Below are 26308 nucleotides of genomic sequence, written 5' to 3'. Positions count from 1 at the left end.
GGTTGTGGGCATTACAGTGACTGGCTGGCCGCACAGCATCATCAGGTGTATATAAGACTTGGCGCCGCTATGCTCGTCACAGTGTACCCCGGAATCAGGCAGAGTAGGGAGAGCTACTGCTGTGTCAGGGAGAGATTTGCTTGTTTATGGTTAGTATAGGTATTCCACAACATATATACACTGATCAAAAAAATAAAGGGAACACTCAAATAACACATCCTAGATCTGAATGAATGAAATATTCTCATTGAATACTTTGTTCTGTACAAAGTTGAATGTGCTGACAACAAAATCACACAAAAATCATCAATGGAAATCAAATGTATTAACCAATGGAGGCCTGCATTTGGAGTCACCCCAAAAATTAAAGTGGAAAAACACACTACAGGCTGATCCAACTTTGATGTAATGTCCTTAAAACAAGTCAAAATGAGGCTCAGTATAGTTCGTGGCCTCCACGTGCCTGTATGACCTCCCTACAATGCCTGGGCATGCTCCTGATGAGGTTGCGGATGGTCTCGTGTGGGATCTCCTCCCAGACCTGGACTAAAGCATCCGCCAACTCATGGACAGTCTGCGGTGCAACGTGATGTTGGTGGATGGAGCAAGACATGATGTCCCAGATGTGCTCAATCGGATTCAGGTCTGGGGAACGGGCGGGTCAGTCCATAGCTTCAATGCCTTCATCTTGCAGGAACTGCTGACACACTCCAGCCACATGAGGTCTGGCATTGTCCTGTATTAGGAGGAACCTAGGGCCAACAGCACCAGAATATGGTCTCACAAGGGGTCTGAGGATCTCATCTCGGTACCTAATGGCAGTTAGGCTACCTCTGGCGAGCACATGGAGGGCTGTGCGGCCCTCCAAAGAAATGCCACCCCACACTATTACTGACCCACCGGCAAACCGGTCATGCTGAAGGATGTTGCAGGCAGCAGATCGCTCTCCCCGGCGTCTACAGACTCTGTCACATCTGTCACATGTGCTCAGGGTGAACCTGCTTTCATCTGTGAAGGGCACAGGGTGCCAGTGGTGACTTTGCCAATCCTGGTGTTCTGTGGCAAATGCCAAGCGTCCTGCACGGTGTTGGGCTGTGAGCACAACCCCTCATACCACCCTCATGGAGTCGGTTTCTAACCGTTTGTGCAGACATATGCACATTTGTGGCCTGCTGGAGGTCATTTTGCAGGGCTCTGGCAGTGCTCCTCCTGTTCCTCCTTGCACAAAGGCGGAGGTAGTGGTCCTGCTGCTGGGTTGTTGCCCTCCTACGGCCCCCTCCATGTCTCCTGGTGTACCGGCCTGTCTCTTGGTAGCGCCTCCAGCCTCTGGACACTACGCTTACAGACACAGAAAACCTTCTTGCCACAACTCGCATTGATGTGCCATCCTGGATGAGCTGCACTACCTGAGCAACTTCTGTGGGTTGTAAAGTCCATCTCATGCTACCACGAGTGTGAAAGCACAGCGAACATTCAAAAGTGACCAAAACATCAGCCAAAAAGCATTGGTATTGAGATGTGGTCTGTGGTCCCCACCTGCAGAACCACTCCTTTATTGAGTGTGTCTTGATAATTGCCAATAATTTCCATTTATTGTCTATTCCATTTGCACAACAGCATGTGAAATTGATTGTCAATCAGTGTTGCTTCCTAAGTGGACAGTTTGATTTCACAGAAGTTTGATTTATTTGGAGTTATATTCTGTATATATACATCTGAACTAACAGTCCTCCTGAGAACTAATCCAGCTGCATATAATCAGTGCTAGGCAGGAGTTAGGCAGGCAGGCAGTATATGTGGTAGACTGCAGTGCATATAGCGCAAGAAGGTCCATTGAACGTCATGTTCTTCTACTGCAATAATTACAGATATGTGTAGACATAGCCCCAGATATCAGGGGCCAGGGCAATTTTTTTTTATCTTAATCCTGGTTATTTGCTTAAAAAACAATCCAGAGTATACTATTTTTTTGCTCCATTTGCTTGTTAGCACTGCAGAATACAGCAAGATCTGTTCCATATTTCAGCGAACGTGGAAAATATTGGCCTCCTTTTCCATTCTGTTGCAGTGTGTCGGTCTAGCTATTCACACTAGGTGTCTGTGAAGAACAGTATTAGTAAATTACAGACCTGCTATTTAAAACTGTGGTTTTCTGTCAGACATATCACCTATAACAGTGTTCCAAAATCAGCCATTTCTTCCATTTTCATTTCGTTGCAGTGTGTCGGTCAAGCTATTCACACTAGGTCTCTGTGTAGAATAATATTAGCAAATTACAGGCCTGCTATTTAAAACCGTGGTTCTCTGACAGACATCTCACCTATAAGAGTCTCCCAAAATCAGCCATTTCTGCCTTCCATTTCGTTGCAGTGTGTCGGTCAAGCTATTCACACTAGGTTTCTGTGTAGAATAATATTAGTAAATTACAGGCCTGCTATTTAAAACCGTAGTTCTCTGTCAGACGTATCACGTATGACTGCATTCCAAAATCATCTATTTCTTCTGAATGTGGAAAATATTGTCATCCATTTAAAATGGGCAAGGGGCGTGGCAAGGGATGGGGAAGTGGACGTGATGGTGATGGTGCATGCAGAGGACGTGGCCGTGGGCAAGCTGAAATTGTGCCACAACAAACACCCACATCTTGTCGCTCGACCTTCCTGTACACCACTATTAAACTCAGAGCAGTGTCAAAAAGTTGTTGGTTGGATAGCAGATAATGCTTCCAGTCACTTTGCCACCACCACCACCCTGTCTTCCACACGGTCCAGTCTCAGTAGCCATGAGTCTGGACCGCATATTCTTCTCCCTGATCCTCCTTCCTCCCACCATGCCAATTGCCCGGAGACAACTGATCCCACACTTGGACACTCAGAAGAGCTGTTCACTTTTCGATTTGTATATTCGGGCCTCTCGCCTGGCCAGTTTCAAGCGAGTCAAGAGGAGAACGTGTGTAGCGATGCCCAAATATTGGAGCAGCCACAGTCACAGGAAGGCGATGGTGGGAAAGTGAAATTATTGTCGCAAGAGGTGGATGATGATGATGATGAGACACAATTGACAGAAAGTCAAGAGGAGGACCAGGGTGCGGAAGTGGAAGACGAGGTCGTGGATGATATAGTAACTGACCCAACCTGGCAGGGGCACATACAGAGCGAGGACAGCAGCACACAGGTGGAAGGAGGCGTACCATCACAACAGGCAGAAGCAGTGTGATGGCCGCAGACACGATGGAGGAAAGCGTTCCTCGTAACGCCAACACGATGGAAGTTGCCAGTACAACTGTTAGGTCTTCCCAAGTCTGGTTGTTTTTTAAAGACTCTGGAGATACCCCCAAAAAGACCATTTGCACCACCTGCCAGGCCAGCATCAGCAGGGGTAGCAAAACTAGCAGCCTGACCACCACCAGCATGATCAGGTACATGGCAGCAAAACACCCGACAAAGTGGGTTGAACCCCAGGGTCCAGAAACAGTGTCTGCAGGTGACACCACTGCTTCTTCCGCTGTTCATGCACACCAATCCCCTGTCCATGGCGCATGCGAAGATGCCTCGCGCCCTACACGTATCGGTGCACACTCTCAACTAGCAACTCATCAGCAAGCACGTCCACTTCCTTGTCCCAGTGCAGCGTTCAGTTGTCCCTACCCCAGTCCTTGGAACGCAAGTGCAAATACACAGCCAACGCCCCACAGGCCACACTACTAAATTCACACATTTCGCGACTGCTTGCGCTCAAAAATGTTGCCTTTTAGGCTCATGGAGACGGAAGCATTCCGCAATCTGATGGCGGCGGCTGTCCCTCGGGACTCGGTCCCCAGCCACCTCTATTTCTCCCGGTGTGCCGTCCCTGCATTACACGAGCACGTGTCCCACAACATTAACCATGCCCTCAACAACGCAGTTACTGGGAAAGTTCACCTAACCACGGACACGTGGACAAGTGCTTGTGGGCAGGGATGGAACATCTCGCTGACACACTGGGTTAATGTAGTGGAAGCCGGGACTCAGTCGGACCTTGGGACGGAACACGTCCTCCCGACGCCGACGATTGCGGGCCCTGGGTCAATCAGGGTTGCCCCCACATTCTACAGCTCCTGCACCTCCTCCTCCTCTTCAGCCTCAATCTCCAAAATTACCACATCAGTTGCAAGCTGGAAGCACTGCAGCACTGCCTCGGCCAAGCGGCAACAGGCTGTGCTGAAGTTAATATGCTTAGGTGACAAACCGCACAATGCTGAAGAGTAGTGGACAGCTCTGAAAGAGCAGGCAGATCTGTGACTGAAACTGCTGAACCTACAGCCAGGCATGGTCGTGTGTGACAATGGCCAGAACTTGGTGGCGGCTCTGAGGCGAGGCGAGCTCAAAAACGTACCATGCCTGGCCTATGTGCTTAACCTCGTGGTTCAGCAGTGTCTCAAAACCTACCCGGATCTGCCGGATCTGCTTGTCAAAGTACGCCGTCTGTGTGCCTATTTTAGAACGTCAGCTACAGCTTCCGCCGCCCTTGCTGTGCTTCAGCAGCGTTTGCAGCTTCCAGCTCACTGACTGATCTGCGATGTCCCCACACGTTGTAACTCTACATTGCAGATGTAGTATTTGTGAGCAGAAGAGGGCAGTTTTTGACTACCAGCATCAACAAGGCCACACATAAGACCTCAGGAGTGGACATGGATGTCAGACATATGTACCATCCTCCAAAACTTTGAGGACTCCACCAAGATGGTGAGCAGCGATGATGCCATAATTAACGTCACCATCCCGCTTCTCTGTCTTCTGAAATGCTCTCTGCTCACAATCAAAGAGGATGCATTGCATGCGGAGCACAATGAGATGGAACAAGGAACCATACAGGGTGATTCCACAAAGCCCAGCCTCATCTCATCCCAACGTGGATTGGGTAACAATAAGGAAGAGGAGGAGGAGAAAGAACAGGTGCTAGTTTCCTGTGCTATAGATTGTACTACCTGAACAACTGTCATACCGTCTGTTCAGTGTGGATGGCCTGAGGACAGGGAGGAGGATGAGGAGGAGAGCATGATCAGTCATCCTCTTGATGAGGACACAGAAGTCTTGCCTGTTAGCAGTCTGTCACACATGGCTGAGTTTATGTTATGCTGTCTTTCCTGTGACCCTCGCGTTGTCCAAATTTTGGGTGACAGTCATTACTGGTTGGTGACACTTCTAGACCCATGCTACAAGGAGAACTTTCTGTCTCTTAATCCCTTGCAGGACAGGCCTAATAAAATGGTGCAGTATGAGAAGGCCCTTGGTGTGGAATTATTAAAAATATTCCCATCTGAAAACGCTGGCAGCAGAGGTCACAGTTCGTTGGACAACCAAGGAGTACAGGCGAGAGAGACAAATGCAATCCAGCAGAGAAAGGGGAAATCTGTCAAAGTTCTGGGACAGTTTTCTCAGACCCTCCCATCGCACAGGCCCTGAGGCGTGGGGTACTCTCCCAAGGAGGGAAAAGTTTGGAAGATGGTGAGGGAATACCTTGCCAACCGTAGCAACGTTCTCTGTGATTCCTCTGTGCCTTATAATTATTGGCTATCCAAGCTCGACACGTGGCATGAACTGGCTCTCTATGCCTTGGAGATCCTGGCCTGCCCTGCCACTAGCATTTGTCAGAGCGGGTTTTTAGTGCTGCCGGTGAAATTATAACTGATAGGCGAATGACTCTTATAAAAATGAACAAGGGCTGGATTGTGCCAGACTTCTCAACACCACTGAATGATAGCAACGCAACATAAACTCAAATGTTTTTTTTTTGGGAGGTCTAACTCTATTCCCATGCACCTCTGTCTTCACACCCAGACATGGGTATACGCTTCCTGATTTTGTCTATTTGCCCTTGTCCTCCTCCTTCTAATCATCCTCCACATCCTCCTCCATATCACCATCATATCTACCATATCACCATATCTACGACTCTTGCAAGAGGCATTGAAGTTCCTCCAAATTTTTGGCAGCCGTTGCATTCACTGCATAGGCAAACAGTATGGGAGACCCACTTCCTAATACTGGGAACATTGTTTTCGGGAGGCCCTCCGACCTCTGCGTCTCCTGCAAGGAGCATTGGAGTGCCTCCAAATTTTTGGCAGCTGTTGCATTCACTGCATAGGCAAACAGTATGGGAGACACACTTCCTTATAATGAGAACATTGTTTTCAGGAGGCCCTCCGACCTCTACGTCTCTTGCAAGAGACACTGAAGTTCCTCCACATTTTTGGCAGCTGTTGCATTCACTGCATAGGCAAACAGTATGGGAGACCCACTTCCTAATAATGGGAGCATTGTTTTCAGGAGGCCATCCGACCTCTACGTCTCTTGCAAGGGGCATTGGAGTTCCTCCAAATTTTTGGCAGCCGTTGCATTCACTGCATAGGCAAACAGTATGGGAGACCCACTCCTTTTTAATGGGAACATGTCGTACTCGTTACTGTAGCCCAGCTCCATGTGCCTTTAAATTGTTAGTAGGGTTTTTCCTAAGTTGTGGCAGCCGTTGGACTCACTGCATACCCTATAACTGGATAGCAGACCCTCTCCTTTCTAATGGGAACATTTTGTTACTCTGGTCCAGCTCTATGTGTCTTTAAATTGTTGTTGGGGTTTTTCCTACATTTTGGCAGCCGTTGGACTCACTGCATACCCTATAACTGTATAGCAGACCCTCTCCTTTCTAATGGGAACATGTCCTTACTGTGGCCCAGCTCTATGTGTTTAAATTGTTAGTGGGGTTTTCCCAAATTTTGGCAGCCCTTGCAGTCACAGCATGGGCATTACCACTATAGGAGACTCCTTTATAATGGGAACTTTTTTTTAACTGAGACCCACCTCTATGTCTCTTCAAAGGGGTATTAGGTTGCGTCCAAATTTTTGGCAGCCCGTGCAGTCACTGCGTACGCAATAACAGTATAGGAGACCCACTCTTTAATAATGGGAACAACAAAGCATAGCCGACTGCTGGCCCTTTAAGATTAGTAAGGCTGTAAAAATAGTGTTTGTGACTTTCACAATCCCTCCTTCATAAATGAAACAGGATGTGTCTGATGATGTTTCACACACCACATGGCCAGATAAGGTTGTAAAATGTTAAAATGACATTTCCCGGTGAATGCATTTGTCACGGTTGAAAGCACTGCAAAAGTGCAAAAACGCATCAAAAACGCTATGTGTGAACATAGCCCAAGGTGTGGAGGAGCATTTTTGTTTTTGGTTATTTATTTTGCCTTATATACAAGTCATTACCATGGAAAGGATGTTCCTTAACATATTTCCCAGGAAAATCCATTTTGTTTTTGTTTTTTTATGTGTTATTGTGAGTCCGTAAAAGTGGCGTAATACCTCTGACAACATTGTTGACAGCATTGACCTGGGAATCAGAAATGCTTCCAGGAGTCTTCCCCATGCTGTTCCCATGTCATTTGAGCACTGTTCCCATCGATTTGGGCAATTTTTAGGCCCTCTGCAGACCGCCGGGGGAGGGGGGGCCGGACAAATGCTTGACTTTCCCATAGACTTACATTGGGCTCGTTACTCGGACCGAGCACTCGAGCATTCCCATTTGCTCGACCTGAGCAACGAGTACTCGAGCATTTTAGTACTCGCTCATCACTAATCATAAGGCATGCACGTGGTGTGGGGTGCAGGCTTCAGCAAAGTGTCCTATTCGACAAGTGTCTCTGACAGTCATTTCAATGGGAGTCATTCGGGGCAGGAGTCAGGTAACCCACACTTTGTACTCTCTTCTAACTATGTACTTTATTCCTGCATCCATATTCCTGAGTGCTTTTTTCATCCACATTCACCGCCCCATTCCCCCTCCATCAACACTCATCCACATCTGCCCCTCCCTCCTTCCCTCTCCCATGTACAGCTCCCATGCTCTTTTTAATTTCCTGAAAAATCTCACTCTATGTTATCCAAAGATATTGCACAAGAAATCATGTCATAAATCCAAAAACTATTTGCTCTTTCTCTTTTTACTGCTACAACTCATTTCAGGGGATATGTCGCCTAACCCCGGTCTTCCTCCACTAACCTCAAGCCCTCCCCCCCACCTCACATCGAAACCCTGCTAACCTTATTAACATCAGTTGTACTCCTTCATCTCCCTCCTTCAATTGTGCACTGTGGAATCCACAGCCTCTATGCTACAAGTTTCATTTCCTGCATAACTACTTTCTGACTAACTCCCTCAATCTGCTGGCCCTCACTGAAACCTGGATTCAGGATTCTGACACTGTCTCTCCTGCCCTAATTTCTCATGGTGGTTTGTATTTTTCCAATTTTCACATTCAGAAATCTACAAGCCATTAACCCTCATACACTTACAGACTCCCTACACTCGTCACTCTCCCCCTATCTCCTCTTTTTCCTGTCCTGATCTGGCTGTAAATCACTACAATGACACTCGCAGAAGCACTCTGGACCAAGTAGTGCCCTGGCTCACACTGCAAACCTGATTTCTCCAGCGATGCTCTAGAAGTGCCGAATGCCTATGGAGGATAACTCGCACACTAGAAAACTTCAAATTCACTATAAATTTATATTAAAAACTTATAACTCTGCCCTTCACCTCGCCAAACAGACATACTTCACCACCCTGATCTTCTCACTATCCAACAACCCATAAAAACTCTTCGACACTTTTCACTCCCTCCTCAGTCCTAAAGCACAGGCCCCTATCACGAACATTTATGCGGAGTATTTGGCCTCCTACTTCACATAGAAAATAGAGAACATCCGTCAGGAAATCATCTCCCAGCCACCAAGTGCCATGACTCCCATCCCTCCCCACATCTCCTCTGGATCACTCTCCATATTTGACCCAGTCACAGAAGAAGCAGCCTCCAGGCTCCTCTCTTCTTCTCTTCCCACTAAATGCACCACTGAAACCATTCCCTCACATCTACTCTAGTCTCTCTCTTCAGTCATCACTACTCACCTAACTAAAATCTTCAATCTCTCCCTTTCTTCTGGTTTCTTCCCCTCCTCCTTCAAACACTCCATTATTCCATTATTAAAAAAGCCCTCTCTTGACCCTTCCTGCACAAACAACTACAGACCAGTCTTCAACCTCCCCTTCATCTCTAAGCTCTTGGAGCGCCTGTTCTACACCCGCCTTACCCGTTACCTCTCCACACACTCTCTTCTAGACCCATCACAGTCTGGCTTCCACCCCCTACATTCTACAGAAACTGCACTCAGCAAAGTAAGCAATGAACTTCTGACAGCAAAACGTAATGGTGACTACTCTCTGCTCATTCTTCTTGACCTCTCTGCAGCTTTCGACACCATTGACAACCACCTTCTACTCTCTATGCGCCACTCAATTGGCATAAAGGACACTGCTCTCTCCTGGTTCTCCTCCTACCTATCTGACCACTCTTTCAGTGTATCGTTCGCTGGCTCAACTTCTTCCCCCCTTCCTCTCACTATTGGGGTTCCTCAGGATTCAGTCCTTGGCCCTCATCTCTCTACACGGCCCCAATTGAACAGACCATCAGCAAATTTGGCTTTCAGTACCATCTTTATGCTGATGACACACAACTATACACCTCATCCCCTGACCTTACCCCCACTGTACCACAGAACATCAGTGACTGTCTAGCCGCAGTTTCCAACATCATATCCACTCTGTATCTGAATCTCAAGCTTTCCAAAATTGAACTTCTTCTGCTCCCACCGTCTACTTACCTCCCTAAATTGTGGCACCACAATAACGCTGAGCCAGCAGACGCACTGTCTGGGCTTTGTGTTTGACACCAATCTTTCCTTCACCTTCCATATATAATCTCTTGCTCGCTCTTGTTGCTTGCACCTGAAGCACATCTCTAGAATCCGCCCCTTTCTCACCTTGGAAAAACCCTCACTGTTGCCCTGATCCACTCCCGCCTTGACTACTGTAACTCTCTATTAATTGGCCTCACCCTCATTCGACTTTTCCCTCTCCAGTCCATCCTTAATGCTGCAGCCAGGGTCATCTATCTGGCTAATAGTTACTCGGACACTTCCGCTCTGTGACAGTCATTGCACTGGCTGCCCATACATTATAGGATTCAATTTAAATTGCTTGTTCTCACCCACAAAGCTCTCCACAGTGTGGCACCCCCCTACATCTTCTCCCTCATTTCTGTTTATCAGCTTACCCATTCTCTACACTCCGCAAGCAACTTTCGACTAACATTCGCACTAAACAGTACCTCCCACTACCGAATCCAAGACTTCTCCCAAGCTGTACCTATTCTTTGGAATGCTCTACCCCAAGAAATTAGGACGAACCACAACTTACACAGTTTTAGGCGCTCCCTAAAAACACACCTGTTTAGGATGGCCTATCACGTTCCCTAATCGAAGTCCTTTTATATTTTCATTGCCCATTCATTAGTTCTCCAAACATAAGTCTCCACCAAACTCCACCACACCCAAATACACTACAAATACTGGCTGGTGACGAGCTCATGCAGCCTTTATCTATCCCTCATCCCCTTAAGATGGCTGGACCATCATTGTAAATAAGCCCCTGTACTTTGTGTCACCCCCACCTCATTGTAGATTGTAAGCTCTTACGAGCAGGTTCATTATTTTTGCTTTCGTTATTGTATTTTCTTTAGCTATGTTACTTATGACTGTTGTATATGAACCTCTGAATTGTAAAGTGCTGCGGAATATGTTGGCGCTGTATATATTATTATTATTATTTTACCATGATTGCTATAGTGACAGAACTCCATTAAGTAATTTCCCTATCTACATTTGTTTTCAGGGCAATTGTCCTTCTCTTACCCACATTTTTCTTCCTTTTGCAGCACCGTAGCCCTTACTCCAACAATTTTACATCCATTTTACAGCACTGAAGTTCGAGTTCCCATTGACTTAAATAGGGTTCGGTGTCCGGGGTCAAGTTCGGGTTCTGAACCGAATTCTTAAAAAGTCCGGTTAAACCCGGCGAACCCAAACATTCACAAATTTTCTCATCACTACAAATATCTTATGTCCAATGGAACTGTTTTGTGACATGACTACCCTTTCTCTCCCCCAAGTAGGTTGGGAGTCTCTGTTGTGCCAATTATTTGCCCACAAACTCCTTTAATGTGATTCTCATTCTTTAATTCCTATTGCAGAAGCTATCTCTCTCTGCTTTTGTTTTACATTTTCTCTATTTGGTTTATGTCCTAACTTCTTTCTTTTAAACTTACTTTGATCAAGTGGACCAAGTAGCCTGATTGCTTCTCATCTGAATCCTATGCGAAGAATTCCTGATTAAACATAAATTTGTGAATTAAACATTGAGTCTTTCAACACAAAGATACTCACTACCACGGAAAAACATGCACAGATCTTCTATAGTTTTCATCAATGCAAGGTACACATTATCTGCTTCCAGGAAAAGGAAACACATTTCAAATCTAATCACTCACCATCGATCAAACACAAACATTATACTAACTGGCACTTTGTCCATAGTCCGGTCGCATGCTCCTAGGAGGGTAGTGACTGCAATCCATAAGTCCTTGACACACCAAATTATTGTCTGTACCAGAGCCGTGGAGTCGGTAGCCAAACCTCCAACTCCGACTCCTCAATTTCCATGACACCAACTCATACTCCACGACTCCGACTCCCTCATACATGGCTCATGTTTAAGTTTAAGTGATAAATTTACTCTATTAAAATGGTAACATCAGGCTTTTAATCATTATTATTGTTACACGCATGCCTCTAGGTTCAGATAGGGGCGAGACAGGTTACATGAATTCTTTGGAATCCTGGGGGAACCGTTACTCAGGGCCGTCATAGACCATGTGCTGCAGCTTCTCTCAGACACACAGGGGAATTGACCCTCAGGCACAGACACGTAGGTTGTTTCACTTGCTGAACAGACACATTTGAAAAGAGTCCTCATAAACAGTAGAATAATAGTATTTAATAAGAAGCCGAACAGCCAGTGCAAGTTAAGTCTTATGAGCAACAGGCTCCAGTGACAAACAGTACAGTTTCCTTAGCAGCACAGCAGTTCACAGTCTTCCCAGTAGTACAGGACAGCACAGTTCTAATGCAAAGGCACATTAATGAACACAGCATTCTTTACAGCACAGCGAGATGGAGGAGGGGGGAGGGTTTGCTGAGGGAGATGATCCCTGTGACACCATTTCTTCCAGTCCTTATCTTTATGCCTGACAGTACTCTGCACTGCTAGTTCAGGAACTCTACCTGACCTGTGCTTAGCTTCACTCCTGACTTGAATCCTTTTCACTAGCAGGGGCCTTCTGTGAGATACAGAACACACACACCACCTATCTCTTGGGCTCCAGCCAGACAGTAAACAACTTACCTGCTGCTAAAACACTCCCCTTCTCCTATGACTGTGTTAACCCCTCTAGTTGCTGGATGCTTTTAAAGCACCAGCACTACTTCTGAATGTCACACTCTGCAAAAGCACTACTTCTGCATGTCACATTATGATACAATAATCAAGCTATTTAGATAAAACACAAAATATATTTATTGGAATACATCTTTAGAACAAAAACCTTTTACATATTTACAATTTATTATACATTTTGCAGTAAGGCTAAGTGCCCACGTTGCGGAACTGAAGCATATTTTTTACGCTTCTCCCTGGCGGGAAAATCGCATGCGGATTTTACATGCGGTTTTCCCGCCAGGTAGAAGATTTTGTGAGGCGTCTTTGCAGCATCTTTGCATGCATTTCCGCATGCGGGTTATCAAGCACTTCTCCAAGTGATTTAAGCATCACTTGGAAAAGTGCTTGACAACTTGTTCACACTATATAAATCCATGCAACCTTCATGGATTTATATAGTGTGACCAAGTAATAGTTACAAAAAAAGAATCAGAATGGTAAAAAATAAAAAAATAAAGTTTATACTCACTTTCCAATGCATTCTCTGCCCCGTCCGGAGTCTTGAGTGGCTCACGCTGTTGTGTGCAGGACCTGCGGTGACGTCATTGAGTCATGTGATGGGTCACATGACTCAATGACGTGGCAGGACCTTCACACAACAGCGCGACGGCGGGAAAACATCGGGAAGACATCAGAAGATAAGTATAAACTTTATTTTTTATTTTTTTTTTACAGGTTCTTTGGTACCCAGGTCTTGATGAGAGTCTCCTCTCATCCAGATTTGGGTGCCATCCGCACATTGATTCCGCTGCGCTTCCGCAAAATTAATGAACATGCTGCGGATTTTTGACCGCGGCATATACGCTGCGGAAAAATCCGCACAATGGGCATTGACATTGTGGAATGCCATTGGGGACCATGGGGTGCGGATAGACATGCGTTTTACAAGCGTTTACGCAGCGGAAATTCCGCAGCATATACGCTTGTAATACGCAACGTGGGCACGCAGCCTTAGTGGAAAAAAAACAGTTTTCAAAAAAACGTACTGAATAACATTTGTGCAGTCTATGAATAGTATCGCCTCCATCAGATGCTCCTTCATAGATGACCTCAAATCTGAACTAATTATTTTTAGGCTAGAGAACAACCTCTCTACACTACCTTGGGTTTGTGGCAAAGAAGTAACCTCATGGGCAACATTTCTAACAATTTCAGGGTATAAAGGAATTGCCTCCTGCACAGTCTGTTTTGATGAACGATTGAACTCTTCTACTTCTTTGAGAGCAAGTGAAAAATTTTGTAATTCCACAATTACCCCTTTTCCAGCACATCTCTTCAAGATGGAATCGATTTTAGGGGTTCTGGCAGCAATAGCCAATTTCCTCAACCAGATGTATTATTCAGTAGGCCCAGGGACATTTTATTTATTTAACACACTTATATAGCGCTTATAAAGCGCTTTACAGACATTATCGGCACTGTCCCCATTGGGGCTCACCATCTAAATTCCCTATCAGTATGTCTTTGGAATGTGGGAGGAAACCGGAGTACCTGGTGGAAACCCACGCAAACATGGGGAGAACATACAAACTGCTTAACCTCTTTACCCGCAAAGGCTGTTTGCACGTTAATGACCAGGCCAAATTTTACAATTCTGACCAGTGTCACTTTATGACGTAATAACTTTGGAATGCTTCAACCGATCCCCCTGAGGGTATGTGCACACGATGCAGAAATGAAGCAGAAAATTTCTGCATAATTTCTGCATCTCCCTGGCAGAAAAAACGCATGCAGATTGTGCATGCGTTTTTCCTGCAGAATACATGCGGATTCACATGCGTTTCCGCATGTGGATTGACAAGCGCTTTCCAGGCGATTTTAGCATCACCTGGAAAGTGCTTGACAACTAGGTCACACTATATAAATCCATGCAAACAGCATGGATTTATATAGTGTGACCTAGAGAATGGTAAAAATAAAAAATACATGTATACTTTACTCTCTGATGGCCCGCGCTGTCCTGCTCACTCCGTTCTCCCGGCTGCCGGCAATTTTGAATTGAAAGACCTGCCGACGTCAGCGTCACGTGACCCGTCACATGACTCTGACGTCAGCGCAGGTCCTTCAACTCACTGCAAGTGCTGGGAACCAAGCAGGAGCGCTGCGCGGGCCGACAGATGGTAAGTATATATATATTTTTTATTTTATTCTTGTTTTACAGCTTTTTTAATGGTACCTGGGTGTGGATTTTTTAATGGTACCTGGCGCTGACATGAACCCCACCACTATTACCCCCTGCCATTTCTGGGGCGGCTGACGGCTGGTGTTTCTAGCCTGGGAGGGGGCCAATATTCATGGCACCCTTCCTGGGCTATTAATATCAGCCCCCAGCTGTCTGCCTAGCCTTTGCTAGCTATTAAAATAGGGGGGACCCCACGTCATTTCTTTGGGGGGGTCCCCCATTTTAGTAGCTGGTAAAGGCTAGGTATTCAGCTGGGGGCTGATATTAGTAGCCTGGGAAGCTCCGTGGGTATTACCCCCTTCCCAGGCTTCAAACATCTGCCCCAGCCGTCTGCTTAACCTCCGCTAGAGACTAAAATTATGGGGGATCCCACGCCAATTTTATTTTTAATAAATCCTTTATTTTAACACTAAATGACACTTGAGGAGTTAATAAAGATGCAGTCCCTAAATTATTATTTATTTTTTAATTAATTTTTCCCAAAAATTTTGACGTGGGCTTTGCCATATTTTTGTATGCCAGCCAGGTACAGCATCCAGGAACGGGCTGCCCCCAACTCCCAGCTGCCTAATTGTACCTGGCCAGACACAACAATATAGGGAAGCCCTTTTTTATTATTATTTCATGAATTTCATGAAATAAGTAAAAAAAAAAAATACGTGGGGCTTCGCCCTATTTTTGTGTCCAGCCAGGTACAACTAAGCAGCTGGGGGCTGGAATCCACAGCGCAGGGAGGCCCAAGCTTTGTGGGCCCCCCCTGCTGCGAACTGCAGTCCGTAGCCACCCCAGAAAATGGTGCGTTCATAGTAGCGCCATCTTCTGGCGCTGTATCCAACTCATCCAGGGCCCTGGTGCGGTGGCTCACTGGGTAATAAAGGGGTTAGGGCCAGCTTTGTATTATCCGCTGGCCCTAAGCCCGAAATTCATGGGGTCACGCCAATATTAGACATGACTGCCATGAATTTCTAGTAAAGTATTTAAAAAAAACACAACACCCAGAATAAAGTCCTTTAATTGAAATAAACACACAATTCTTTAATGCTCTAAATTAAACCATACTTACCATCACGCCCATTCCAGCTGAAGCCAACGATCTCCTGCAATAAAAGTAAAATAATAAAGCAACATCATCCTTACCTTTCCATGGTTCCCAGGACAGCTTCAGCTCTGCTACATCGAGATGACAGGCTGGATCGCAGCAGAAAGCTGCCATCCAGCCTGTCATCCCGCAGACACTGAGAAGCGCAGGCATGCTTGGGCTCCTCAGTGTCTGGCTGTGACGGCATCCAGATGAGCCGACAATGAACTCAGCTCACCTCATGCACGTCACTGACAGTGTGGGAGAATTCTCCTGCGCATGAGGTGAGCGTGAGAGACTCGGCTCATCTGGATGCCGTCACAGCCTGACACTGAGGAGCGCAAGCATGCCTGCGCTTCTCAGTGTCCGCGGGATGACAGGCTGGATAGCAGCTTTCTGCTGCGATCCAGCCTGTCATCTCGATGTAGTAGAGCTGGAGCTGTCCTGGGAACCATGGAAAGGTAAGGATGATGTTGGTTTTTTATTATTTTTCTTTTATTGCAGGAGACCATTGGCTTCAGCTGGAATGGGCGTGATGGTAAGTATGGTTTAATTTACAACAATAAAGAATTGTGTGTTTATTTCAATTAAAGGACTTTATTCTGGGTGTTGTGTTTTTTTTAAATACTTTACTAGAAATTCATGGCGGTCATGTCTAATATTGACGTGACCCCATGAATTTCAGGCTTAGGGCCAGCGATAATACCAAGCTGGCCCTAACCCCTTTATTACCCAGTGAGCCACTGCACCAGGGCCCTGGATGAGTTGGGTACAGCGCCAGAAGATGGCGCTTCTATGAACGCGCCATTTTCCGGGGTGGCTGCGGACTGCAATTTGAAGCGGGGGGGCCCCAGAAAGCTTGGGCCTCCCTGCGCTGCAGATTCCATCCCCCAGCTGCCTAGTTGTACCTGGCTGGACACAAAAATAGGGAGAAGCCCCACGTATTTTTTTTTTCAAATTATTTCATGAAATTCATGAAATAATAAAGTAAAAAAGGGCTTCCCTATATTGTTGTGTCCAACCAGGTACAAATAGGCAGCTGGTGGTTGGGGGCAGCCCGTTCCTGCCTGCTGTACCTGGCTGGACACAAATATAGTGCGAAGCCCCACGTCAATTTTTTTTAAATTATTTCAGGAAATTCATGAAATAATTAAAAAAAAATTGATGTGGGGCTTCGCCCTATATTTGTGTCCAGCCAGGTACAGCATTTTTTTGGGGGGGTCCCCCATTTTAATAGCTAGTAAAGGCTAGGTATTCAGCTGGGGGCTGATATTAGTAGCCTGGGGAGCTCCGTGGGTATTACCCCCTTCCCAGGCTTCAAACATCTGCCCCAGCCGTCTGCTTAACCTCCGCTAGAGACTAAAATTACGGGGAACCCCACGCCAATTTTTTTTTTTAATAAATCCTTTATTTTAACACTAAATGACAAGTACAGTTACCAACACTGTCACTGCACTTATTATATATGTGACTGACATGTTTCTATGTATCTAATCTATGTGTGATTCTCTATTCTTTCTATTCTAAATTGTCGGGTACAGATGCTGAATTGCCGGCCGGCTTTTTTAAAGAGACGGTGCATGAAAACACTAATTTTTTTTAAATAAATCCTTTACACTAAATGACAAGTACAGTAAGCAACACTGTCACTGTACTTATTATATATGTGACTGACATGTTTCTATCTATCTAATCTATGTGTGATTCTCTATTCTTTCTATTCTAAATTGTCGGGTACAGATGCTGAATTGCCGGCCGGCTTTTTTAAAGAGACGGTGCATGAAAACACTAATGTTTTTTAAATAAATCCTTTATACTGAATGACAAGTACAGTAAGCAACACTGTCACTGTACTTATTATATATGTGACTGACATGTTTCTATCTATCTAATCTATGTGTGATTCTCTATTTTTTCTATTCTAAATTGTCGGGTACAGATGCTGAATTGTCGGCCGGCTTTTTTAAAGAGACGGTGCATGAAAACACTAATGTTTTTTTTAAATAAATCCTTTACACTAAATGACAAGTACAGTAAGCAACACTGTCACTGTACTTACTATATATGTGACTGACATGTTTCTATCTATCTAATCTATGTGTGATTCTCTATTCTTTCTATTCTAAATTGTCGGGTACAGATGCTGAATTGCCGGCCGGCTTTTTTAAAGAGACGGTGCATGAAAACACTGTTATTTTTTTAAATAAATCCTTTACACTAAATGACAAGTACAGTAACCAACACTGTCACTGTACTTCATATATATGTGACTGACATGTTTCTATCTATCTAATCTATGTGTGAAGCTCTATTCTTTCTGTTATAAATTGTCGGGTACCGGTGTATGCCGCTGCTGAATTGCCGGCTTTTCATGTTTCACTGTGAGCACTGTTCCCATCGATTTGGGCAACCACCTCCCCCAATATATTCTACATTATTGTTAGTTGTTTTCCTTCATGTAGAATTAACCTACAAGGAAAGAAAGGGTTTATTTTCATTCCGATATTTGTGTCCCATTGACTTGCATCAGTTTCCGGTATCGGAATCGGCGATATCCGATACTTTTTGGGTATCGGCCCGATCCAATCCGATCCGATATTTCCTGATATCGGAAGGTATCACTCAACACTAGTGATGAGCACTTCGAACCCACAAGTATTTCACAAAAAATTATAGCATAGAGCCATGAAATTAAAAAAAAAACACTTTTTTTCCACAAAAATGATCTTTTAGCCCCAATTTTTTTATTTTCACAAGAATAACAGGAGAAATTGGACCCCAAAATTTGGGAGAAAACTACTGTTTGGGCGCATGTCAGGGCTCGGAAGGGAAGGAGTGACATTTTTAAATGCAGACTTTGATGGAATGGTCTGCGGGCATCATGTCGTGTTTGGAGAGCCCCTGATATGCCTAAACAGTGGAAATGTCCAACAAGTGCCCCCTTTTTGCAAAGTAAACCCTCCAATGAATTTATCTACATGTGTATAAATCCCCAGGTGCTTCACAGAAAATGATAATATTGAGTTGTGAAAATGAAAATAAAAATCACATTTTTTTCCACAAAAATGTTGTTTTAGCCCCCAATATTTTAATTTTCACAAGGATAGCAGGAGAAAATGGACCCCCAAATTTGTTGTGCAATTTCTCCTGAGTACGCCGATACCCCATATGTGATTGAAAACTAAATTTTGAGGCACAGTGCAAAGCTCAGAAGGGAAGAAGTGCGATATTGGAGTTCATATTTTGCTGGGCCGGTTTGAGGGTGCCATGTCACATTGGCAGAGCCCCTAAAGTGCCAGATCAGTAGAACCCCCCATAAGAGACCCCATTTTACAAACTACACCTCTCAATGAATTCACCTAGGGGTCCAGTGAGCATGTTAACATCACATGTGCCTCACAGAATTTTACACAATTGGGTGGTAAAGAAAGAATAATTACTAGTGATGAGCGAGCGCTAAAATGCCCAGGTACTTGGGTCAAGCAAATCGTAATGCTCAGGTGCTCGACCCAAGCAATGAACCCAATGTAAGTCAATGGGAAACTCGAGCATTTTTCCGACGGCCTTCCCCTGGAGGTCTGGAGGGGGCCTAAAAATTAGCCAAAACGATGGAAACAGTGCTCAAATGATATGAGAACAGCATGGGGAAGACCCATGGAAGCATCTCAGACTCCCAGGTCACTGCTGTGAACAATGTTGTCAGAATATTATACCACTTTTACGGACTCACAATAAAACATACAAAAACAAAGCCAAAATGGATTTTCTGGGAAAAAATGTTAAGGAACAATCTTTCCAGGGTATTGACTTGTATATTAGAAAAAAATAAATAAATAAATAACCAAAAACAAAAATGCTCCTCCACACCTTGGGCTTTGTTCACATGTAGCGTTTTTGATGCGTTTTTTGCACTGCTTTTAACAGTGAAAAATACATTCACCAGTAAATGTAATTTTAACATTTTACTACCTATCTGGCCATGCGGTGTGTGAGATATTATCAAACACATCATCTTTCATTTATGAAGGAGGGACTGTGAAAGTCGCAAATAGTGTTGAGCCACCCCCGTAGTGTTCGGGTTCAGTTCGGTTCGTCGAACACCGGGATGTTTGAAGAACTGTTCGTCGAACACCATAGAACACCGTCGAACACCGTTAAAACCAATGGCAGGTAAACAAAAACACATAGAAACACATAGAAAACACCTTCAAAGGTGTCCAAAAGCTGACAAACTGCTCAGAAGACGCTCTCTTTAAAAAAGCCGGCCGGCAATTCAGCAGCGGCATACACCGGTACCCGTCAATTTAGACAAGAAGGAATAGATCATCACACATAGATTAGATAGATAGAAACATGTCAGTCACATATATAAGAAGTACAGTGACAGTGTTGGTTACTGTACTTGTCATTTAGTGTAAAGGATTTAATAAAATAAATATTAGTGTTTTCATGCACCGTCTCTTTAAAAAAGCCGGCCGGCAATTCAGCAACGGTACCCGACAATTTAGAACAGAAAGAATAGAGCTTCACACATAGATTAGATAGATAGAAACATGTCAGTCACATATATAATAAGTACAGTGACAGTGTTGCTTACTGTACTTGTCATTTAGTGTAAAGGATTTATTTAAAAAAATAATAGTGTTTTCATGCACCGTCTCTTTAAAGAAGCCGGCCGGCAATTCAGCAGCGGTACCCGACAATTTAGAACAGAAAGATAGAGCATCACACATAGATTAGATAGATAGAAACATGTCAGTCACATATATAAGAAGTACAGTGACAGTGTTGGTTACTGTACTTGTCATTTAGTGTTAAGATAAAGGATTTATTAAAAAAAAAATTGGCGTGGGGTTCCCCGTAATTTTAGTCTCTAGCGGAGGTTAAGCAGACGGCTGGGGCAGATGTTTGAAGCCTGGGAAGGAGGTAATACCCATGGAGCTTCCCAGGCTACTAATATCAGCCCCCAGCTGAATACCTAGCCTTTACTAGCTATTAAAATGGGGGACCCCCCAAAAAAATGACGTGGGGTCCCCCATATTTTAATAGCTAGCAAAGGCTAGACAGACAGCTGGGGGCTGATATTTATAGCCCAGGAAGGGTGCCATGAAGATTGGCCCCCTCCCAGGCTAGAAACACCAGCCGTCAGCCATTCCAGAAATGGCGCATCCATAGGATGAGCCAATTCTGGCACTTAGCCTCGCTCTTCCCACTGCCTTGTAGCGATGGCAGTGGGGTAATAGGGTTGGGGTTGATGTCAGCTTATAATGCCAGCTGACATCAAGCCCAGGTTAGTAATGGAGAGGCGTCTATAAGACACCCCCATTACTGACCCCATAGTCAAAGTTAAAAAAACACAAACACCCAGAATAAAGTCCTTTAATTGAAATAAACACACAATTCTTTATTGTTCTAAATTAAACCATACTTACCATCACGCCCATTCCAGCTGAAGCCAACGATCTCCTGCAATAAAAGAAAAATATTAAAGCAACATCATCCTTACCTTTCGATGGTTCCCAGGACAGCTCCAGCTCTGCTACATCGAGATGACAGGCTGGACCGCAGCAGAAAGCTGCCATCCAGCCTGTCATCCCACAGACACTGAGAAGCGCAGGCATGCTTGCGCTCCTCAGTGTCTGGCTGGGGCTTCGCACTATATTTGTGTCCAGCCAGGTACAGCAGGCAGGAACGGGCTGCCCCCAACCACCAGCTGCCTATTTGTACCTGGCCGGACACAACAATATAGGGAAGCCCTTTTTTTCTTAATTATTTGATGAATTTCATGAAATAATTAAAAAAAAAAAATACGTGGGGCTTCGCCCTATTTTTGTGTCCAGCCTGGTACAACTAGGCAGCTGGGGGCTGGAATCCGCAGCGCAGGGAGGCCCAAGCTTTCTGAGCCCCCCCCCCGCTGCAAATTGCAGCCCGCAGCCACCCCGGAAAATGGCGCGTTCATAGAAGCGACATCTTCTGGCGCTGTACCCAACTCATCCAGGGCCCTGGTGCGGTGGCTCACTGGGTAATAACGGGGTTAGGGCCAGCTTGGCATTATCAGCTGGCCCTAAGCCCGAAATTCATGGGGTCATGCCAATATTAGACATGACCACCATGAATTTCTAGTAAAGTATTTAAAAAAAACACAACACCCAGAAAAAAGTCCTTTAATTGAAATAAACACACAATTCTTTATTGTTCTAAATTAAACCATACTTACCATCATGCCCATTCCAGCTGAAGCCAACGATCTCCTGCAATAAAAGAAAAATAATAAAGCAACATCATCCTTACCTTTCCATGGTTCCCACGACAGCTTCAGCTCTGCTACATCGAGAAGACAGGCTGGACCGCAGCAGAATGCTGCCATCCAGCTTGCCATGCCGCACACACTGAGAAGCGCAGGCATGCTTGCGCTCCTCAGTGTCTCGCTGTGACGGCATCCAGATGAGCCGAGTTCATGTCCAATGAACTCGGCTCACCTCATGCACGTCACTGACAGCGTGGGAAAATTCTCCTGCACTCAGCGCTTCAGCGTGAGAATTCTCCCACGCTGTCAGTGACACATGAGGTGAGCTCATGTCCAATGAACTCAGCTCACTTCATGCACGTCACTGACAGTGTGGGAAACTTCTCCTGCACTCAGCGCTTCAGCGCGAGAATTTTCCCACGCTGTCAGTGACGTGCATGAGGTGAGTTCATGTCCAATGATCTCAGCTCACCCCATGCACGTCACTGACAGCGTGGGAGAATTCTCACGCTGAAGCGCTGAGTGCGCCATTTCTGGGACGGCTGACGGCTGGTGTTTCTAGCCTGGGAGGGGGCCAATATTCATGGCACCCTTCCTGGACTATTAATATCAGCCCCCAGCTGTCTGCCTAGCCTTTGCTAGCTATTAAAATAGGGGGGACCCCACGTCATTTTTTTGGGGGGGTCCCCCATTTTAATAGCTAGTAAAGGCTAGGTATTCAGCTGGGGGCTGATATTAGTACCCTGGGAAGCTCCGTGGGTATTACCCCTTCCCAGGTTTCAAACATCTGCCCGAGCCGTCTGCTTAACCTCCGCTAGAGCCTAAAATTATGGGGAACCCCACGCCAATTTTTTTTAAAATAAATCCTTTATTTTAACACTAAATGACAAGTACAGTAATCAACACTGTCACTGTTCTTCATATATATGTGACTGACATGTTTCTATCTATCTAATCTATGGGTGATTCTCTATTCCTTCTATTCTAAATTGTCGGGTACCGCTGCTGAATTGCCGGCCGGCTTTTTTAAAGAGACGGTGCATGAAAACACTATTATTTTTTTTAATAAATCCTTTTCACTAAATGACAAGTACAGTAAGCAACACTGTCACTGTACTTCATATATATGTGACTGACATGTTTCTATCTATCTAATCTATGTGTGATTCTCTATTCTTTCTGCTCTAAATTGTCAGGTACCGGTGTATGCCGCTGCTGAATTGCCGGCTTTTCATGTTTCACTGTGAGCACTGTTCCCATCGATTTGGGCAATCACTGTAATGCCACAACCACCATGGCTGTGGCATTACAGTGAGTGGCAGACAATCCCTGCATGATTGGTGCTCTAAATAGCGCCAGGCATGCAGGACATGCTTTTGGTGCACGAACAGTTATCGAACATAACCTCGAACAGCCGAATTTTTTGCAAATCGTTCGGGTTCGTCGAACGGCTTGAACACCGCCCAAAACAGCTCGAATTTGAGATTGGCGAACAGTTCTAGTCGAACACCGCTCATCTCTAGTCGCAAAGCCTATTTTTACAAGGCCATCAGGCAGCCATTACTATTGTTAGAGGGCCAGCAGTCATCCCTCACTATTGTTAGAGGGCCATTAGCCGGCTATGCTTTGTTGTTCCCATTAAGGAGTGGGTCGCCTATACTGTTATTGCGTATACAGTGACTGCAAGGGCTGCCAAAAATTAGGATACACTCTAATACCCCTTTGAAGAGATGTAGAGGAGGGCCTCCAAAAAAAATGTTCCCATTATAAAGGAGTGGGTCTCCTATACTGTTATTGCGTATGCAGTGACTGCAAGGACTGCCAAAAATTTGGACGCACTCAAATACCCCTTTTAAGAGACATAGAGGAGGGCCTGCTTAAAAAAAATTGTTCCCATTATTAAGGAGTGGGTCTCCTATAGTAGTAATGCCCATGCAGTGACTGCAAGGGCTGCCAAAAATTTGGACACATTCCAATACGCCTTTGAAGAGATGTAGAGGAGGTCCTCATTAAAAAAAATTGTTCCCATTATTAACCCCTTTCTGATGGCTAGTGTAAAAATACATATCTGCGCTCTGGGCCTATTGGACAAGATACGTATTATTATTACGCCCTGGTGATTGCGCCCGCACAGCCTCTGTCAGCTGATAGTACCGGGTGTCAGCTGTAACAATGTGCTAGGAGCGGTGCCGCACCACTCCCGGCACATTAACCCCAGAAATGCTTTGATCGAAGTTGATTGCAGCGATAAGAGCCCCTCTACCTTCTATCCGGCGTCCTGCACTGTGTATGCTGGGTCCGGATAGTTGCCATAGTGACCCGATGTCGTCATGACAACATCCAGGTCACAAGGCATCAGCATGTTAGATAGATTATGCTTAGTGCATAATCTACCTAATTTTTGTGTGCAGGTGCTGACAGCCTGCACAGCATAGGGGTTGATGCTTCATCCTTATGCTATGCAAGCGATCAGACTGCAAAAAATGAAAGTCCCATAGTGGGACAATGCGTAAAAGTAAAAAAAAAAGTCTCAGAAAGTGGAAAAAAAAATTGTAAAAATATTTAAAAAAATAATCAAAAAAATAAAAATATACTGTACCCATAAATAAATGTTGTAATGAAAAGAAAAGAAGAAAAAAATAAAAGTACACATATTTGGTATCGCCGCGTCCGTAACGACATGACCTTTGTCATCATACTGCCAAACAAAAAATGGAATAAACCGCAATCAAAAAGACGAATGTAAATAAAAATGGTACTGCTGAAAACATCATCTTGTCCTGCAAAAACAAGCCACCATACAGCTCCATCAGTCAAAAAATAAAAAAGTTATAGCTCTCAGAATAAAGCGATGCAAAAAATATATATTTTTTTTATAAAATAGTTTTTTTTGTGTAAAAGCGCCAAAACATAAAAAAAATATTAAAGTGGTACTGCTGTAATCATACTGACCCAGAGAATAATGCTACCTTATCAATTTTACCACATGCGTAATGGCATAAAAAAAGACAAAAAAACAATTACTGAATTGTTGGTTTTTGTTTATTCTGCCTCCCAAAAATGGTAATAGAAAGCGATCAACAAATGTAATTTGCCCAAAATGGTACCAAGAAAAATGTCAACTTGTCCCGCAAAAAACAAACCCTTACATGACTCTGTCAGCAGAAATATGGAAAAATTATAGTTCTCAAAATATGGCGATGCAAAACCTAGTCTTTGCAAAAAAAAGGGTTTTTTAGTGTGTGACAGATGTCAATCATAAAACCCAATATAAATCAGGTATCGCTGTAATCACACAGACCCGAAGAATAAAGTCGTCTAATCACTTATACCGCACGAGGAACGGCATAAAAAATAAACGCTAGGGTTAGGGTTGTGCTAGGGTTAGGGTTGTGCTAGGGTTAGGGTTATGCTAGGGTTAGGGTTGTGCTTGGGTTAGGGTTGTGCTGGGTTAGGATTGTGCTAGGGTTAGGATTAGGGTTGTGCTAAGGTTAGGGTTACGGTTAGGGTTGTATGAGGTTTGGGTTTAGGGTTGTGTTGGGGTTGGGATTTTTTCAAAATTAAAAAAAATATATTGACAATATGGCAACTAGTGTTGAGCGCAAGTGCTCGCTACTTGCATCGGGTGCTCGGGTATGCACCGAGTATCACAGGTGCTCGAGTGACATGCTCGTATCTCCGCCCCATATGTTTCGTGGCTGTTATACAGCCAAAAAAAACACTCGGGGATTGCCTGCTATGCTATCCCTGCATGTTTTTTTTTTTGGTGTCTAACAACCATGAAACATGTGGGGCGGGGACTCGATCATGTCACTCGAGCACCCGCGATACTTGGTGCATACCCGAGTACCCGATGCAGACTCAAGTAGCGAGCACTTCCACTGGCGTGCTTTTTGTGACAAATTGAAAATTCATTTGTCAGTCTCGTTGGGGTATCATCCAGAGTCCAATGGACAGACTGAAAGGAAGAACCAGGATGTCGAGCAGTTTTTGAGATGTTTTGTGGCAGACAATCAGGAAATGCGGTCAGAATTTCTACCACTTACGGAGTTTGCCCTTAATAATCATACTTCTTCCTCGGCTGGTTGTTCTCCTTTTTTTTTTGCACTGGCAGGTATCCATCTTTTGGTCCATTTTCCAAAGTTGGGGCTGCTGTACCGGAGGAGGACAATTTTTCTGGTGATTTGGAGAGGGTTTGGACCAGTGTACACCTGAACCTTAAAGAGGCTAACAGGAGATCAAAAAGGTATTTTGACAAAGAAAGAAAAGAGTCCTTGTTCGCTATTGGGGATATGGTTTGGTTGTCCTCTAGGAATCTTCGTTTCAAAATTCCTTCTAAAAAACTGGGGCCTAAATTTGTGGGTCC

At 44.7% G+C, this 26308-nt stretch overlaps 1 protein-coding gene across 5 annotated transcripts in view; it reads right to left on the bottom strand.

Annotated features, from left to right (window-relative positions):
- The window catches only part of LOC141270715 (uncharacterized), a 669979-nt gene that overhangs the window by 186849 nt on the left and 456822 nt on the right, over window positions 1-26308 (bottom strand). The gene's annotated exons all lie outside the window — the stretch shown is intronic.

Source organism: Phyllobates terribilis, unplaced genomic scaffold (assembly GCF_046119375.1).
Source record: "Phyllobates terribilis strain yellow unplaced genomic scaffold, ASM4611937v1 Scaffold_5__5_contigs__length_657084704, whole genome shotgun sequence".
Lineage (NCBI taxonomy): Eukaryota > Metazoa > Chordata > Amphibia > Anura > Dendrobatidae > Phyllobates > Phyllobates terribilis.
Note: the sequence above shows the minus strand (reverse complement) of the source record. Positions and strands in the feature narration are given on the sequence as shown.